At 32.8% G+C, this 20,010-nt stretch overlaps 1 protein-coding gene across 2 annotated transcripts in view; it reads right to left on the bottom strand.

Moving 5' to 3' along the window:
* Window positions 1-20,010, bottom strand: part of LOC123713932 — a 117,068-nt gene that overhangs the window by 86,888 nt on the left and 10,170 nt on the right. Inside the window, exon 2 of one of the 2 annotated variants that reach the window (XM_045667829.1) lies at window positions 443-458. The exons of the other annotated variant lie outside the window; for it this stretch is intronic. The gene's annotated coding sequence lies outside the window, so the exon portion shown is untranslated. The remainder of the gene's footprint in view (window positions 1-442; window positions 459-20,010) is intronic. 2 annotated transcript variants of the gene reach the window in all.

The raw sequence follows: 20,010 nt of genomic DNA, 5'->3' as shown, positions 1-20,010 counted from the left end.
TATTTCGAAAAAAGACAGATACACGAAATAGATAAAGAGATGTTTTATAAAGATTGTATGAACTCTGAAACAGCTTGACATAAAAAAGAATTTCACATTATTATTCGACACACTCTCAAGATGGAAAACATCGTATATAATTTGTTTGAAAGCGTAAACTTGCTCTAACAAATAAATAAATCGTTTGTAAGAAAGTGGTAGGTACATTCATTATATAAAAAAAAAACTATAGATTATTAATCAATACATACAATGTTTCAAAGTTTAGTTAGTAATCCCATATAACAAACATTTAGAATTATTTCCTAGGCACGATTGTTTAAAATATACGATCCTACAGAAATACACCGCCCTTGACTTAGATGTCTAAATGCCGATGACGTGGTCAGTGATGTCATCCTGTCACCAGTTTTAGTAGGTTCGTGTTAATTTTCTTACTTACGTGATACGGATCCTTCCTGAAAACAACAACAATTAGTTAAAATTTTTGGTGACCATGGATTTATGTGATTAATTTTTATCCGAAGGTTAGAGTCACAATTTTTATGAGCTAGGTTAAACATGCGCACGAGTTCCTTTTTACTACGTATTATTTTGATGGACTTTAATTTATATTAGATTGTAAATTATTCGATAGACACACAGTACAGGCAGTATGATTTTTACTTATTTCTGAACCGATTCGATTTAGAACCAATTACCAATTCTTAAAAGGCCCTAACGCATTTGGAATCCCTATAGGAATAAGTGTCTATGGGCGGCAGTATCACTTAATACCAGATGAGTAGCCTGCCTGTTTTCTTAAACCTAAATATGACGTTCAGTTCTGGACGGAGGCAATTTTTTTTTGTGTTTAATACAATTAATTAGTTTAGTTTTTTAACAATGATTGGTTAAATAATGTTATCCGTAAATCCGTTCAACTGCAGCCTGCATTCACGTAAGATGTCTTTAATTCCCGCTTTTCAGTGAACACCTTCCAGTTTGCGATCAATGTTGAAATTTTCTATTTGAACGTTTCTACTTATTAATAGAAATCGACTTATTAGTCGATGTTATTATTAACGAAGTTTCATCGCGGACTTGTTTTTCTATTACGCTTGCGTGCCTTTATTAATAATAGTGTAATTACATCCACATTCCTCATCACACGAATAGCGATTATTTAATTATGAGACAACTTACATACGGGTTTAATTACTGTTTATTAAATTTTATTTGAAATTATATATTTTTTTATTACAAGATAATTATTGTACCACGTCACAGAAGTGTTGGCCTAGTGGTTTCAGCGTACGACTCTCAGCCTTGAAGTCATCGGCTGCCTTTGCACCGATTGACTTTTTGTATGTGCGCATTTAACATTTGTAAAAGTTGACAGCGTGTATCAGACACGAAACAATAATAAATAATAAGTATATCGTGTGTGTGGTGGGTCAAAACTAACAGCCATTTGGTTTGTAAATATTTCATGTAAATAGTAAGGGGTTCAAGTGGCATTATTATTATTAAATAGTTTAATCCGGAAAAGCCAATAACCTATATGCAATCCTTCACTAGACAAACCTTATTTTTTTGATTACAGTAAAAAGTAATACTAGTTATTTTAATATTATTTAAAATTATTACTTTACTAGGGAGTAATGTATTACGTACAGGAAGAAGGTTGCTTTAACCCATTTCAATATTTAGAGTCGAGTATTACGAAATGTGTTTCTGAATATTTCCCTTAATCAAAGTTTGCCACATTTCCTTATGAGATAAAGCAAATGTTTTTTATTGCTATATAATGATATTTATTTCAACATAAATATACAATATTTTCAATATCCTTAACCTACTAAGTAATAATTGATAATTGATAAATAGAAACTCAAAACAAATTTAAAAAGTTTTGTCCCTGTGGCTGTGTACCTTTAACGCTGGCAGCATTTCCTCTCCGCGAGTTGAGCGAGGAAAGCACCAGCTCTGTGGTCACCGTTACTATCTAGCAGGTGCCAACTTAAATCTTTTGTCAACGCCTGTGCACTTGAATCCCTAAGTCCAAGAGTCTACTCCAAAGGGAACAAAATCAAAAGTATGTTAAATAACAAAAACTTTATTTATCCACATACCAAGTACCCAGAGGATACAGAGAAGTTAACTCTCCATTATTTAAACAGATAACAATACATATGATTGCGAATAATTTAGAATTGCTCGTTCATACATTACAAAAGATCATTTAGATGCATGATAGCTGTGATTGATGACTTGTAGAGCAAATTGTCTAAACTGCCATTTAATGCTCATTTAAGGTTAATATGAATAATGGTTTACTTCTAACGTTTTTCAATTTGGATTTAATGACTTAGTAAATTTGTTGATTATTAGCTGAATTTGCATCATGTTGATATTATCACATTCGAAAGAAGATTTTCTGTTTCTTTTCTTGAGCATTAAATGAGGATGTGGGGGAAAGTTTCGTATCGTACACAGCGCGGGAGCCGTCGTCACACTCTAACACTCGCACAACAAATATTAAAATTAGGATACATTAAGCTCGATATAGAAACTAAGTTAAATTTAGTTTATTTTATGATTAACTTACTGAACTAAGTCTATGGAGTTCCGTAAGTTATTATTATGTATTAAAAGTATTGACTAAATTCAACTTTTATCTGAGTCTAGACAGAACCGTACATTATCTTATAATATATATGTATAACATAAATTATACTTATGTATTTCATATAAGGGATAATCAACAATAAGGGGATTTTTACCACCCTTCGGAAATTACAAATAACCCATCAATTAGCGAATAAAGGGGACGTGTGAAAAGATTACTTACGCACGCGCAGATTGTTATAATGGAACTCATATATCAAATGTATTGTGTCAAATTAATCCAATCCCCTATATTTTGTATGGGGATTTTTTTTTAAATAAAATGAAACGAAAAGTATACGTAATGACATACGTATACTTTTCGTTGCTATCACAATATAGGTATGCATATTAGTGTATACTTTAAATGATAATCTTTTATTATTTTTTGTGTGTACCAGACATAGACAGCGCTTACTTCATTTATAGTTTTATAATTCTCGTAAAATGTTTTGTATCTTTTGTAAAATGTTTTATGGTGACAACAAATTTGGCTTGAACTTCTCAACCCTAAACACGGCGTTCCTGTGCGCCAATGCACTTTCCTTCTATATGAAAATTAACACGCGCTGAAGGAAAACCTCGTTATTAATCCTAACATAAATAAGTTAGGACCTAAAAATAGACCGAATGGATCTTCACTATTCAGAAAAAATATTCACGAAACATATATATATATATATATCTGAGACCACAACGTATGGGTTGTAATGCCACAAATTTTAAAGACGAGTAGTTACACGTATTCGCTACCTTGGAGCTAAAATTCGACGACTTGTCATTCTCAGACGGCTTATTAAAATAAATTATCATGAATCAGATATTTATCAGAGGCCTACCTAGGGGTAGCGCCACTGCTTTGAGGAGGAGGTCTTGTAGTATTTTCCTAAAATTAATCATTTCCGCGATAAGTCAGTAGAACGACATAGGAATTAAAAAACATGCTTATAAGAAGCTTTCATTTTGATATCGTAATTGAAATTTTTCAAGTCCTAGTCAATGGCGTGATTTAAGACTATTCACCATCTACATTTTATATCATATTAACTTTTTTTCAAGTATAATTGAATGCAGTTTTGTTGAAACTGATTTTATGGAATACAGAACATATCTCTCAGTTAATAATCATTAAAATATTCGTCAATATGGATAAATGAGCGTTTAAACATGTATATTGTGCCTTAAATATCTTAGAATTTTACGCATTTCCGTAATTTACACGTAGGTACGAATACTCTAAGATGCACTATAAATGTAATAATCTATACTTAACTCGACCTAAAATAGCACAATATGGATTAATATCCCATTAATTTCATTTCCTGAGAGTGGAGTGTTTTATAAATAAATTTTGCAACCCAGATCTCCATTATGCCTATGCACAATTGCATCATTTGCTGTTTTAGTAAAATTATGTAACATTCATGTTATTCCCTTTCTATAATCAATTGTTATAATATAATGAGGAAATAGTTGTTTTAACAAGTCTTTATATATTTAGCAAATATTTATAATGTAAACGCCAGTGTGAAACTGAGACAGGTCGCAGATACATTAAATGCTCCGACATGACTTCATTGAACTTGTTTATTTGTATAAAATATTGAACTTTAATAATGACGTTCTTGCTTAATTTTCCTTTCTTTTTAATCCTAGAGTTTAAAGTCTTCTGTACGAACTCTCGACTCTACTGTTAATGCTCCAGAGATAAGGCTAACTCGCTTTTACTTTTTTATTTATTTTCAGCGTACTTGTAATTTTGTTTTTGTTTATTTAGTACTTCTTGCACATTACCTTGATTGAAGGATCGCTGAGGAAGAGTTCGCTTGTTAGCGATAAGGCCGCCAGTTGCATCCCTTATTATTATTATTATATAATTTTTATTATTTGTTTTTCTATAAATGTAACGAAGTATAAATAAATAATTAAAAACATAATTGAAAATAATGATATGTTTTCTTTATTTTATTTTAATTTTTTGCTGTTTGCTTGTGATTCGTATTTTCCATGATAATTTGATATTTTTAAGTTCTAATATCGTATGTGTGTATATGTGTACGTGTGTAAAATTTGTCATATTTTCTTGTATTTTTTGTTTTATCAATAAATAAATACATTTATTACCGTTAGAATACTTAAGAATAAGACCTCAAGTCAATTCCCTAATCTATTATAGCAAATTGTGAAAGATTGAAATATTACCCAGGACTTCGCTATCACTGTCAGTCTAACAAATGATGGCGTATCCTGAGCAGGTCTATTCAACATAAATTATTGTCATTTTGAATGAAATAATGCGGAAATATTGTGATTTAGATCCAGGTTTTAGACGGCTTTAATATTTTATAGGGAACTAAAGTAGTGATATTCATTGGACATTAATATTGCATGTTTTTTCGATGTAATATAGGAATAGAATATACTTTGTATGGGAGTTTGTATTAGATTTTGTAGTTATGAGCTGTGCTGCTCCAGCGTTTGAGCTACGGCAATATTTCTGATCTGATCACCTACTTGCATTTTAGATTGGCAAATGATCATGAAACAGATACAGAAAACTGAGGTCCAGACCTTAGAAGGTTGTAGGCCACTTATTTTTTGATGAACTAGTAATATATTCATAAAAATTAACACTATTATAATATACTTTCCTAGATTAAAAAAATGATCTTAAAAAATAAGTTAAAGCTAGTGTATTATTTTTTCTTATCTACAGAATATGGCAAATCAGGAGGAGCAACAATTCTCCACGCGATCGTCTATCATCTTTATGGCAATAAGATTCCCCTTTTTTTCTAGAACAGGAGACAGGGCAGTACGGTCACCTGATGATAAGAGATACCACCACCCATGGACGCTGAATCTCAGAGGGCTCGCGAGTGCGTTGCGGGTTACTAATCTATAAAACTGCTACAATGGAAACAGTCGCCATATTAAAATATCGAATTTTTGCATCTCTACGTTTCATTTATTATACTTTGTTTTATGATTACAGTGTGTGTATAGTAAAGCATTACTGTTTACTAGTAATTTTCCCACTTCAAAGTTAATTGGCAGCACGAAACACTTGACAGAAAAGTTGGTTGCATGTGCATCTCATCATCAATAGCTGTACACTGTAGCCATCTCAAGTATATTTCGCATATTCTACTCGTATTACGTTCTACTTGCATCCAATCTCGGTCTACCGGGTTTTCTCCCGCCACGAGGTTGTTCAGTAAGGATCATAGGGTTCTGGCGTGCGCCATTCGGTGAGTGTCATTTTTTGGATTGAATGTTGGCGTTGAAGGTAGGTAAGGCAGTAATGCTAAAATACTGCATCGGCACTGTGCGTCTAGCATTTTGAAATTAGAACCACTTATTCAAATGCGTCACAGTTTAAAGAGCGCATACAAATTTACACAATACCGTCATTCTGTTATAAGTCGATCCTAGGTTTATCTTACCTAGACTAAACCGAGTGACTAAGTAACCTGATTATTTGATTGTTTAACGGTGTAATTAGTTTCGCGATAAAGATAATACAATAATATATTTCATTTTGCAAAAATAAATTAAATTTTAGTCGCAATGCTTATCATAAGAATTTGGCCTATATATAAAAATACCTACAAAGTATATCTCATATCTATATTATATAACTATGGATTAGAACTTTAGATAAGATATTGATTATCGTAAATATTTTCTCAAGTGGTAATTATTTTATTTTAGAATAAAAGGGGCAGGAGGGTCACTTGATGCTATCGCCCACCACGGTCACATTCAATGCCAGACACGCGAGTGTGTTGGCGGCTTTTTAACAATTCTCTTAACTTCAAGGAATATGCTTAAAGACTGAGTAGAGGGGAAACCTTTACTCATGTTCATTTCATAATTTCATCCAGTTTTCGAGGCCAAAATGCGCTTCTCTGCTGCCGACAATAGCTAATCCGAGGTCCATATGGAGCCCAAATTATTATTAGTTTTGGAGGCAATAAAACCCAGTCTTTGCAATGTGTTTTGTTTGAAATTGAATTATTCAGGCTAAAGCGGTCTAGCAGGGTGCAGTGTTAGCTTAGTTGCTTCAGCGAGCGACTTTCTTTCTATGGGCGCATTTAACATTCGGTCAAACGATGAAGGAAAACATCGTGAGAAAACCAGCTTGGCTACGACCCAAAAAGTTGAGTACGTGTGTCAAATTCGATAGGCTGATCGCGTAATTGCCTATTAGATTGACAAATGATTATGAAACATACATATATCTGAGGCCCAGACCCATAAAGATTGTATTTTTATTAATTAAAGCGTTCTTGAATCTATAAAAGTCCGGTTTCAATATGCTTTTTTATTATGGGCAAAGTAGTTCCCAGTATTAATAGACTTTTTATACAGAAAAACTAATTTGTATTCTACAATGCGTAGCAAAAAATATTTTTGTATTCAAGTTACGCTTAGAAACACGTATTGTAAAAATTTTAGGAAAATTCATCAACTGTAAAGTTTACGGTATCTCTGACTAAACTGCTTAATTCAAAATATCATCAGCATCACTTGATGTCTTCCACGGTCCGCTTCACAAGAAACTTTCTTAGCGGGGTACACCAGTCAGCCTTACCTGGGAGATACGACATCCAATTGCTTGAAGAAATAGTATACTCCTCTCTCAAAGGCCGCATGTTGAGTATATTGGACATGTAACACGCAGAATTCGGGAAGTTTAGAAAATGTTATCGTGAGTGACAGAGTGGAAGGCACCAGACCTCAAAGTCGATCAAGTATAGGCTAACCTAACCTAACAGGTGGGTGGTATCCCAGGGGCAGAGGATTGCCGAAGACACGGGAGAGTGGATAAAGTGCGTACCTAATCTTAAAAGGCCGGCAAGCACTTGCGAGCCCTCTGGCATTGAGAGTGTCCATGGGCGGCGGTATCGCTTAACATGAGGTGTGTCCAGCCCGGTTGCCTAGTGACCTATTAAAAAAATATTGCGGCGCCACTAAAATGACCTTCAGAATTGAGCGTACAACTGAAGAACTATCGTCTCATAATCAGTTAAACAATATTGTTCATTTTGTTTTTGCAAATTGCAATTGTTTTCAGACATTCGTATTAAATATTTATCAAACGTTTGTATCGAGAAAAGCACAAAACTATAAATGTATTCAATGCCTGCTTTTAGTCTTTATTTTTCATCGAAATTGTCAAACGGCGAAATTTTAAGATGTTTATTGCGTGACCAGAATAGTGCTATAGACAACTTGGCAATAAAAATGACCAAATTAAATTATATGACACGTCGGTCAGCAGTTAAATTATATTTGCGATTGGAAATATTACAAACGAGTTTATTATTTAAATTAACTTCATATGAAAATTCCATCGCATTTTCCTTAAAACATTTTTTCCTATCACAGGCAGAAAGCACGCATAATGTTCTAATTAAGTGCGTCATACTAAAAACCACATTCTATATTTAAACTCTAATGACATTTAATTGGTGATTCTGTGTCAAATCTATTTTTAAATAACGCTACGTAAGTAAATAGACAATCTACTTTGACCGATGATCTGGCATTATGGGTGAAGGAATTACTTCAGAAAGAAGGCAGACATCCTGCATTTACTTCAACGTTCTATGAATGAACAAGTGATTCGCATTTCATATATTTTAAATCTTTTTCACCCTTACATGACATTGGAAGTGTCCAAATTTTATTCCAAATAATTCGTTCCAAGATTATCAGACATCCCATTTTAAAATATTATAAATAGATAACTGTTTTATTTTACGCAACTATCAATTAAAAGCTGCCAAATTCATTATGGACTATCGCATTAAACTGTCACCGACCCTCCGAGCTTATTCACTCAACGCTCTGGTAATAAAATTTTGCAATTATTGATTCTTTATTTTGTAATAAAACGCTGAAGTTTCATAACAACGTAAATTAACATTAATTTGGTATTAATGTATATGTTTCGTGAATATTTTTTATAAGTGAAGCACTCTGAGCACTCACGATGTTTTCCTGCACCATACTTATATTAATTAAAACATAAGGAAAGTCCAATTGACTACAGTCATGATTCGAACATCCGACCTGACGGTTGCAAACCAAAAACAAGATTCACCTAATATTATAGCTATATATGTTATATATATAGCTTATACATATAATATAATCTATGTAATTTATAATAATTACAGGCTTTATCAAATTAATTCATGTATAATTTATTTATAGAATTATTACTATATTACGAATTAATGGTTTATCCTGTCGTCCCTGGCACACATTACGTCTTCGTTGAACTTGCAATGCAGCCAGTGTCAGTCACGAAAGGGCTGCTGCGTGAGGACATTAATTTAATGATTATATGTGGATATATTAATTCGTATCTCGTCATTCTAATACGCATAGCTCGTAACTCTACCTCTAAGCGAAAACAAATTTTCGATGCCAATGTTCAAAAAATATATATTTTTTATTTCAAAACTGGCAAACCTTAGAGTATGTAAACCATATGATATTTCTTACTAACTACTTACTGACGTGAGAAATTATCGTGATTTATGTGTTTTTTTTAATGTTTTCTGTTTAGTTTTGTCTTAATAACTGTGTCTAAAGTGTATTTTTGCACTTCTTGCCTATTTTATGTAATTTAGTACTTTTTTTTCCTTTACTCACAGTGGTTGCCTGGAAGAGATCGCTCGAAAGCGATAAGGCCGCCAGTTGCCTTTCTTTTGATTTAATTATGTTCATTTTTTTATATTGTAATGTAACGAAGTGTTAATAAATAAGAAATAAATATATTAAAATATTTCTTAGTTCATTGATAACTTGTAAATTTATCTTACAGTGTAATATATGCGGTAACTGTCAGTCACGAAACGGCTCTGTACATATTGATTGAAAGCTCTAAAATGTTTGAATTTCAACTTCTAAGGTGCTTTGTTATATAGAAGTATAATGTCATAAGACATTGACAACGTGCCCACAGCTGTGTGTTTATTAAACTGTCTAAGTCTGTAACGAATTCAGAGAGACATATCACATTTTGACAGACATGACTCTCCAAGGCTAAACCAAACCGTATGGGAACGACAATAGCTCACGCATTGTCACGTGACCAGTTTCATATAAATTCTATTGGCGTTAGCGAGAAAGCGTATTATGTGGGATAAGGAGACTAATACGTACTACATATTATTATGTATTATGTTCTAATTTTGGTATATTTAGGTATTAAATTATACAATTATGAATTACATTAAATAAGTATTGTAATTATAATTATATTATTTAAAATAATCACTTATTATGGTTTGACAGAAAGATTTTGATGCATTAGCAATTTAAAGATTTTCAACATAATTCAACTTTTGCAGTGCATCTTCGCTTTGATCCAAAGAAGCTACATAGCGTCATAAATCATTAACAGCTGATAATGCCTGGCCGTTTGACAAAACCGGAGTTGACTCATCTTGGTCTTCATCGTTATCACTTAGGGTCTCGTTTTGTGTGTTATTCACATTCTAAATCAGATCTTCGATTGATTGAATTTCGTACGGTACGTGCTACATTGTCATCAATGCAAGAATATCCAGGAAAACCCTGCAGTATCTCGGGTTCTTCACGAGCGGGCGGGGGGGCCTTTTTGGGAGCTCTCGTTAGAGCGCTTGGTTTGACCCCTCGATGACGATGACGAATCGTATTAAGCGGTAAGAAACATATTAAAATATATCTCAGTTGCAGGGACTGGCGTAAAGTGGCGTATTATGCGAGAAATCGTATTAAGCGTGATCGTGTTAAACGGGTTCTACACACATACACACAGAAGAACACATACACACACATACACACAGGGAAAATATGACACTGTATGACACAGAACACATACAGTGTTCTGTGTCATATTTTCCCTATGTAATATTATTAGTATCCGCTTTTATATAATGTACTTCCAAATTCCTGATATTATGAGGTTAAAAAATTCTGTTCCAACCTATCATACTAAACCTTTCTGTACCTATGTGAAAGAAGTTGTTGTATGGTATTACCTGTAATAAAAAAAAGCATAATTTAATTAATAAGTTATAGAAAAATCTTAGTTTTTCGAGATGAAACCCGCGGCGGTGACGTAGAGTACGTATAGCGATAGCGATTACGATTCCGATTGCAATGTTGAGTTGCAGAGCGTAATTACTGGGAGCTTGTGTCTCACACGGCCCATCGATTTTTAGGTCTAAGGCCTAACAGTTACATGTGTAATTTTCCTTCACCATATGAGCGAAAAGTTAAGAAAAGTCCATGAATACACAGCCGTGATTGGAAATTCAGGGCTGCACGTTCAATCTTTCGCAAAATAATTCTAATAATTTCCTTTCCTTAATAAAAACATAGATCTTCAAAGTGAAGTCAGTGTATGTATGTTTCTGTATTGCTAAAGCACGTATCATGCCCTCTCGTGGTTTAAACAATTAATTCCGATTATAGAACTCGCCAGACTTAGCCTTTTCATAGTCATCTTGGTACTAGCTATGCTCGTAGTGATATACTTAGACGTATTTTAAATTTATGTAATAAGAATATGTATTTATTCCATACTATCTCGATACGCATCTTTTCAAAGGTGATATGCAAATCAAATGCATTTTTAAGATCACAAAAAAACGCACACTCAAACATTTCACAACACACCTCAACGATTAGTAAATTGTCTTGGATAGTACATGATTTTCTGATCCGTTTTATATGTTAAATTTAAAATTGTAAATATTATCTATTAAATTGCTGTGGATTACCATTAAAAATAAATTAGATTTGAAAAGTCTAATGCCGTGTCGTACACACCCATACACTGTAAAATATATTAACAAGTTATCAATGAATTGAGAAATATTTCAATATAATGTTTTAATAACCATATATGGATATATCGTGTGTGTTTACAATTAATTCCTCATCAGTGTGTCACGGTAATTGGCCAGGCATGATATATGATTTGAACAATGACATAGCATTTAAAATTGTTTATAACGATTAAACTATAACAAATATTAATTAGGAGTTGCTAAAATATAGCTTTTTTTAAAGGGATTTGGAATAAATTATCTACTTATGTGTTAGACACTCAGTACCACTGCTTTGTGCTATGATATGCCATGTGGTTGAGAATGTTTTTAACATATTTGATTTGGTCTAAGGGACACAGGGCAGATCTATTTTAGATTTCTTGCCTTAGCTATGAATATTAATTTCGAATTGGTATAATAACTAAAAAATATTTCAGAAACAAAGTGTTTATTATTCTAATGCCTTGTGTTAAACAACATTCTTTGATTACTTTTCCGGCGCGTATATAATAGTTTTGTTGGTATATCCGACATAGGAACAGGCGACATATAACTGGCCATGTGAAAAACATGGATTTTCTAGATTGCTATAAAGTGATTGTTTAGTTGCAACTAGTTTTGTTGCGACTGCAATTATTATATATTTATTTTATAAATATAATAACTCCGACCCAAGCCTTTATTTTAAACGATAGTCATTTTTCTTACATCCTCTTTGACGATATTTGCAGCACGCATTATGTCAAACGCCATAAGGCTCCATGATAAAAGTTTGAATTGTAAATGCGCTATGCACGTAATAAAAATATTGCTATCGTAACAAAAGTCAGGATTACTTAATAAATTTTCTAATTTTCCGCACAATTTTCCTATTTTTTTCTTTCACAAGAACCTTCTCCTGACAATAACAAACACAACAAAAAATAATTAGCTAAATCGGGCCAGCCATTCACGCGTGATGCCTTGAGGGAAATAGAGATTCATTTTTATATATATACAAATTGCCTAAAATTAATAATAAGAATACCAATAAAGCAGTGTTGACCTAGAGCCTTCAGTGTGTGATGCTGTGCACCAATAGATTTCTTTCTATGTATGGAACAGCTGCTAGCCTAGGACCTCAGAAAACAGAGAAGCATCTCATAATTGGTTTATGTTAAAAGCTTATGTTCAGTCATTTAAAGGCACGAATCAATTATATCACCGATATTCGTCGAAACATGACATTTCCAACTTAAGTGGTCACGGTCGCGTGTCTGAATTATGTCAATTTGGTGATAATCACGTCATGTAAACATTTCCAAATATAAATTATTGGAATGACAGTTAAATGACACAAATACCTTATTTATTTATCGCTGATTGTGCTGATTTTTATAATTAATCGATCTAATTGTACTACTATGTTTATATAAACGATTTATTAGTATTGCTTTTAATTTTTGAAGTGAAACTTCTTTATCGGCGTTGGAAAAAAATACCGTCACATTTTTCCGTTACGCGCCATCTTTTTTTTTGTCCCTACCACGGTTGATTCGAAGCCATTAGTAACAAAAATAAATAATAATGATAACAATGTTTGTAATAATTCTATTACAATTAATGAAATTCTGTAATAATCTGAGTATATGGTAAAATGAAATAACTCTATTTATGTCTATGATAAAGCCGTGTTAAACTTTATCTAATTTAACTTTATTTAACCAATTTCTGTAAAATGCATATAGTAGATCATTTTTCTAAAATAATAAGAAGTTTTTTTAAAACAATGTTTCAATTTACTTAATTTGAGATATTAAGTTAGCTTATAGTAGTACATTTAATAAAATGAAACGCGTGCGGCATGGTGATGTTTCTATAGTATCTGTGCCTGACGAATACCCTCGACTTTTTGGGTCGAAGACAATCCCTCACGTTTTACCTTTACCTAAGGAGCGAGTGTTAAAATGCGCACATAGACAAAACCTCCATTGGACGGCCGGTGTTCCTACGTCCCTACGCCCTCAGGAATGATTGCACTGATTTGCAAGCTTTTGTATTATCCAAGTTTCGAAAAGACCCAAACTTATAATTGTATAATCCAATTAATTAATGTAATTGAGCTTGTTTTGTTTGCGCTTAAGAAGTAAGCTACGTGTGATTTTTCATTGTTATTCATTGGTAAATTAAATCAAAACGCATGTAATTATCGATTCTATGCCAATAGCCTTGATGTCTTAAAATCCTTGGAAGGTGTAAAAGACATATTTGTATGTCAAATTTATATAAACAAATTGTGTGGGTGAGACAATGTTGCGTAGGCGGTTAATCTATAGTAAACATTTGAAATGTTTCCGATTCCGATCGCCCACTGTAATCTGTGTTACAATTGGCCAAGTTCAATTTTGTCAAAAAATTTGCGTTTAGGTAATCCCCGAAACTGAAGCTTATTTTGAGGCTAAAGAATAAATCTTACAATTAAATTGGTATCGAAAAAATGTATGACTGCTACACTTGTATCGCTCTCAACGGCGATATTGAATAATCAAATCAAATTCTATCATAAAAAATATATGTTTATGTAGCCCTACGAAGTTTTCAGCCCGCCTTATGCTTATCTATGGCCAGGCATTTGAAACCAATACCAGCTTTCCAAGCTGCAGGTCTGCTACCACGACTAATGAGGTAGCTAATAAAGGACTTTTGCATAACATATCGAGTAATGACTATGAGTGTATAACGCATTGAGAAAACCAAATATCCTGTTCACATTCCTTGTTGACTTTCATTTTGAAATATTAACACAGATGCTTAGAACTAAATAAAATGTTAGTTAATATTCATCAGACGTCAGCGTTAAAGATTAGGAATTTAAAGTTAACGGATTAAGACAAATTATGTAAAACCGTACTTTAACCTCAGTCACGGTGGTTATAGTTTAACTAGATTTTGATTTATGTGATAACTCATCGTTTGGGAAGATATAATTGTAGTTTTATAATTCCCCGTATGAGGTAGATGTAGTTCTGTGCCAATTTCCATGATATTTTTTGTTTGTTTTTTGTAATAAGAGACAAACGACCAGGAGGCTCATCTGATGTTAATGACACCATTGACACTCACATTGCCACAAGGCTCGCAAGTGCGTTGCTGGCCTTTTAGGAATTGGTACGCTCTTTTCTTGAAGGACCCTAAGTCGAATTGTTTTGGAACTTCTGTTACTTCAGTGGGCAGATGATTCCACTTGGTCAAAACTGGTTTAACAAACTGAGTTGAGGAATGATGGACGTCGAGGTGATACGGATGGAATTTTGACTTCTTCCTTGAAATCAGATAATGTAACTCAGCTGCAGGTATTCCGGTGATAACTCCTCTGAACACTCTCCATGGTTTATGCTGTAATTATTGTTTCGATTGCCAGATACAAATAATGAGCAATGCAATTTGATTAAGTTAACATTTTTTATTTTTTAAAGTATCTCTTGTTAAAAGTAAATTCGGTTGTTTTCTTCTAACTATAAATCTTTGCGTTGAAGAAACAAAATTACTATAATTATAACATTGACAGTACCAACATTTCGTATTTTCCTGATCGCCCCCAGATTGAATTTACTTTAATATCTTACTTTAAGTTGAAGCTGAAACGGACTATATCAACTTATTTTTAGTTGAATTTTAATTCCAGCAATAGTTAAGCCAAATTCTTCACATGAAAAATATCTCTTGAAATGATGTACCAATTACATTAAGGGCGAAAGTTTCGAAAAGAAAAATCCATATCTATATAACTTTACATGTTATTTTAGGTATTCCCCGATAAACGTGTATCATTGTTAGATAGTAATTAATCCATCGTAATCAAATACGTGATAAAGTATATTGTATTGGTGATATGTAAATTTATTGATATATTATTTTATATTCTACTTACGTTGTCACTTCGTAGAGCATCGCATCGCTAAAGGAATCGGATTGATTTCCTAATTAAATGTGTATTTGTACTCACAAAGGCTTCTGCGGGAAAGTATATATGTTTTACGATCCTTGATTTGCAAGTCAAGGATCGTAAAACATATATAACAGTAAGAGTTGACTCTTACTGGGCGCTGCAGTTTCCCATGCATAGAAATTGTTTATATTTTAGCCCTATTTTTTATCATAAATTATAATAAGTTAATAATGAATGCGCGTTGCTTTCGTTTCCTTTACAAGAGTTTTAAAGTTTTCTTTCATCTCTTATTGGGTTCAAATTGAAGCCTCTTTTGATACATTTGCCCCTTGTAGAATTTGCCTTTCAGAGATTTTTTACGAAGATTTTTATTTGATAATTTATTATCAGAATTTGCCTCCTTCAAAGCTTAACAAGACTATATATAAGTTAGATTTTTTAAGTTTTCAGTAATCTCTTAAGTAGTAATCTGGGTTTATTCTGAAGCTTATTTTGACACATTTGCCCCATATAAAAGTTGCCTCTTTTTAACATAGATTTTGTTACATAATTTAAGGCTTTAGCAGGCTATGTTTACGTTAGGTTTTAGTTTGTTATCACCATTGATCGGGGGACTTTAGGACACGTTTGCCTACACTTTTAAAGTAGCAGTTTTTGTAAGAGATGACTAATAGTTATAGTACGTGATGTGGAATTAGCATTGATAAATTAAGGTAAGCTTACACTTTCAAAAATGATCTCATCCACCTTGAGTTGCATCATGACAATAAAGTTGCCTTTTTCGTTTTCAATTTCACCTTCGTACGCACTGTGACTTTTAAGAGGCATTAGGTCATCTAGATATATGCTAGATAAAAATGTTGTTACGAGCCCCGATACAAAATAGTTCGTCAAGTATGGAAAGCAGTGCAAAGCGTAAAATATAGAAAGTAAATACTGGTAAAATAACTAAAAACGTTTAATAAAAAGTAAACCACTATTTGAGGAACATTTTAAAGTTTATTTTTAACATAACTGAAATTCTTTACATAACATAAAATAACCTTTTAAAGAAACCACTTTTTTACCGGATTGATGCTATGTATTATTATAAACTTATAATCACGTGCTTGGTCACCGTGACCACGCACGCTGTAAAGCACGCGAAACGTCGGAAAAATTTAAAATTATGTAAAATAATTATAAGTTTATACATAGCTTCAATCTGGTAAAAAAATGTTTTCTTTAAATGTGTAAAATCTGTGTTAACAATAGACAATACTATTAAAAAACTTCTTTTTCTTTTGTATAGCAGTCAACAGTGGAAGTAGCAGTTAGAAAAATCTCACAGAGAAAATTTCACATTAGACGAACTATTCTGCATCGGGGCTCGTATTTATTTATTGACACAATAATAAAAATCGTGATATGTGACATTTAAAAACCACATTGCATTAGATTAATGAAACCATAGCAGTCATGTTAAGAAACGCGACAAATGCATATAAAAGTTTTAATTTACTTTTTATGTTGGCTAACGTTAGTCTATCTAATAACTGGGTAATGTAGTCGTCTCAACGGTCTCTCGCCATAGAAGTTGTTTACTCTTGAAGAACAGAGTGCGTTACAGCTCGGGTCTGTAAGTCATAGTAAGGGTTTGTCATGTCATCTCGAATATCTGTATGTTTCTTACATTAGATATTTATGATTTGATATTGACACGATCTAAAGTAAAAAATATTTGAACTCACAGAAAAGGGAGTTTGTCTGTATGTAATATTATTGGAATCAGATCATCAACTTAAACCTTTGAAACCTTTGAGTATGTAATATGCTCACATTCTTTTGTAAGTCATATCATCGAGATGTTTCTTATATTTTTTTTATAAGACAGGGACATGGACACTCTCAATGACTGAGGTGTTGCGAATGCGTTGTCGGCTGTTTGTTGAAGAACCCTATGTTGAATTGGTGAGGAAATACTTCAGAGGATAGCCTAAGGCGCGCGGCTAAAACTACCTTAAAAACGCTCAGTTGTGGAATGACGGACGTCGAGTTTTTCTGTCTCGTCGTCAGAATTTTGACATCGTATTCCAAATTGGGGTAAACTATACATTTATGTTAAAATTGTGTCATTAGTTTTTGAAATATTGATATCTCACCCTTTTTATTTCGATGTGTGTGATTGTTTAAGTCGGTTTAATTTTTCTGTGACTTTTTTCTCCTACGTCTTTACGACAAATTGTGTGTTTGCTGGAATGAACAGAGAGAGAGTTTAGTATGTTAGTTATAACAGTGCTATAAGACCAATTTATATCTATATGATGATGTGTACAGTAACGCTGCCCCTTGCAGAAGGAGATGCGAGCAGCTTTTGCTGCACTATCACCAAATGGCATTCATGAAACATCAGTTAACAGCGCCCCCTGAATAATGCTAATTCAAAATAGGGGCGAAGAGTGTGTCGCCCTTAATTCGAGAACATTTTAGACGCATACATTTTTGTGTGACCTGCAACGTGAAAATTCTTATGTGGTACGTTCCATAACCATACAACCAACCTAGGAGTTCAGGCACCTCTCATTCGAATTCTTCGCGAATATAACAGAATAAACACTAAGAAAAACACTTTTTGAACGGATTAAAGCTATGTATTATTATTAAAACTTATAGTTACTTACATAATTCTAAATTTTAATTTTTTCCGACGTTTCGCGTGCTTTCCAGTGTGCGCGGTCACGGCACGTTTTAATAATAATACATAGCTTTAATCCGTTCAAAAAGTGTTTTTCTTAATGTGTAAAAGCTATTTTAACAAAAGACAATACTAGAATAAACACTTCTTATTAGCTTGATATATTCGGTAGTGTGCTAATTAATTACAAAAATACATTGTTAAGTATATTGTTGTTAATCATTTTTAAGCAAAAAAATATTAATTAAAGCTAAAATTGGATGTGTAAAATTTTTTTATAACATATTTGTTCACCTTAATTGTCACGTATTTAGGAAAATATAACTTGTAAGATACTGTAGATATAGTATTATTTATAATGTAGTGAACTTAACAAATAAATAAATTCATTAATTAGGTTACCATGTCTCCGGTGACCGGAATTTCAATGCTATTTTAAAACTTTTTTATACCAGACAGATTTAATCGCATTTTGAACCGGTTATATTTACGAGTGTGACTCAGATTTATTTGGTGAAAGATTGCATTCAGTTGCGTTCTTGATTTTATAATGGATAGCTGATATCTGACCTGGTAGACGTTGTTCTGCCTAATTACACGAATTGATAATTCAGGACTATCGGTATTAAAAATGGGAGTAGGTCGGACAAGGGTGGCGTCAGGAGGCTCATCTGATGTTAAGTGATACCGCCTTAAATGGACTGCAATAATGCCAGAAGGCAAGCCAGTGCATTACTGGCTTTGAAATTAGTACGCCTTTGTATTTAAGTGTCCTAAGTCGAATCAGTGCGGATATGCTTCTATGAGCCACCGGTTCTACAGTGTTGGTGCGCTGCAAAAACTGTCTCACATCTGCAACGATGGACATCGAGTAGAATTCATTTTTAACATAAAAGCCGTGATGTCACTTATTTCTGTGGCTAAGGACGTATCGTATTTTAATCAATCCGGAACAAAATAATAGGATTATATATAAAAAGCACAGATTTAAAATTCAGGCACGTGAAACCGCAAAGATCACCAAATCTAATTCATACATGTGTGGGAAGATCTAAAGCATTAAGTGTGAGTATCTATTTCCGTTTCCGGTGTAAATATTATTCTTGACCTCAACTATGACCTTAATTCGTATGACATCCTCTTGGAACACCGTGTCAACAAATACAATCTTTGTGAACATTAAAATACTTTTTTTTTAAATATTATGGCAATAGTTTCAACTTTATGCCAGTTTCAAGTGAAAGGTTAAGAAACTACACTCGAGAAAAAATAAACAAAGACATCAAAAGAATACAAAGGGATAAGATAGTTAAAAACCAAATATGTACATAAACATATTACATATTATTATTGATTATGAAAGAAGATAATAAATACATTACAATACAATAAAGGATAAAGCAAAAGGCAAAAGATTTTAGTCAGAAACGGAACATGTAGTAATTGTAAGGAATAGAGAAAATATGGTCGAGGTCACCAATATCTTTTCCACACTCACAAATATTAATATTCAACTATCAACAAAACGAAACCTTGCTAAACAATGACGTGTACATACATGTCCTAAACGCCTTCTGCAAATAATAGAAGTGACAATTTTAGAACTTTTAATCTCATAGAACCATGGCTTACTTTGAACTCGCTGCATACTTATAAGCCACTCTAGTGGTAATTAAAAATTAAATAAAAATACTTATTCGATTACTATATCGCAAATTTGTAAACACTGTTTGGCAGGAAACATATGAATACCGATTTTTCTGATAAATAACACGAATGAGCAGTGTTAGTGCGTGTGAATCTTTCTGAAGGACTAATGAACCTAGATTTATAACTAGGTTTATTATGCCGGTTTAATTATGCATATAGGTTTATGGTAGACAAGACATTCTAAAAATAGTACCACAATACAAAATTTCGTC

Source organism: Pieris brassicae, chromosome 9, assembly GCF_905147105.1.
Source record: "Pieris brassicae chromosome 9, ilPieBrab1.1, whole genome shotgun sequence".
Lineage (NCBI taxonomy): Eukaryota > Metazoa > Arthropoda > Insecta > Lepidoptera > Pieridae > Pieris > Pieris brassicae.
Note: the sequence above shows the minus strand (reverse complement) of the source record. Positions and strands in the feature narration are given on the sequence as shown.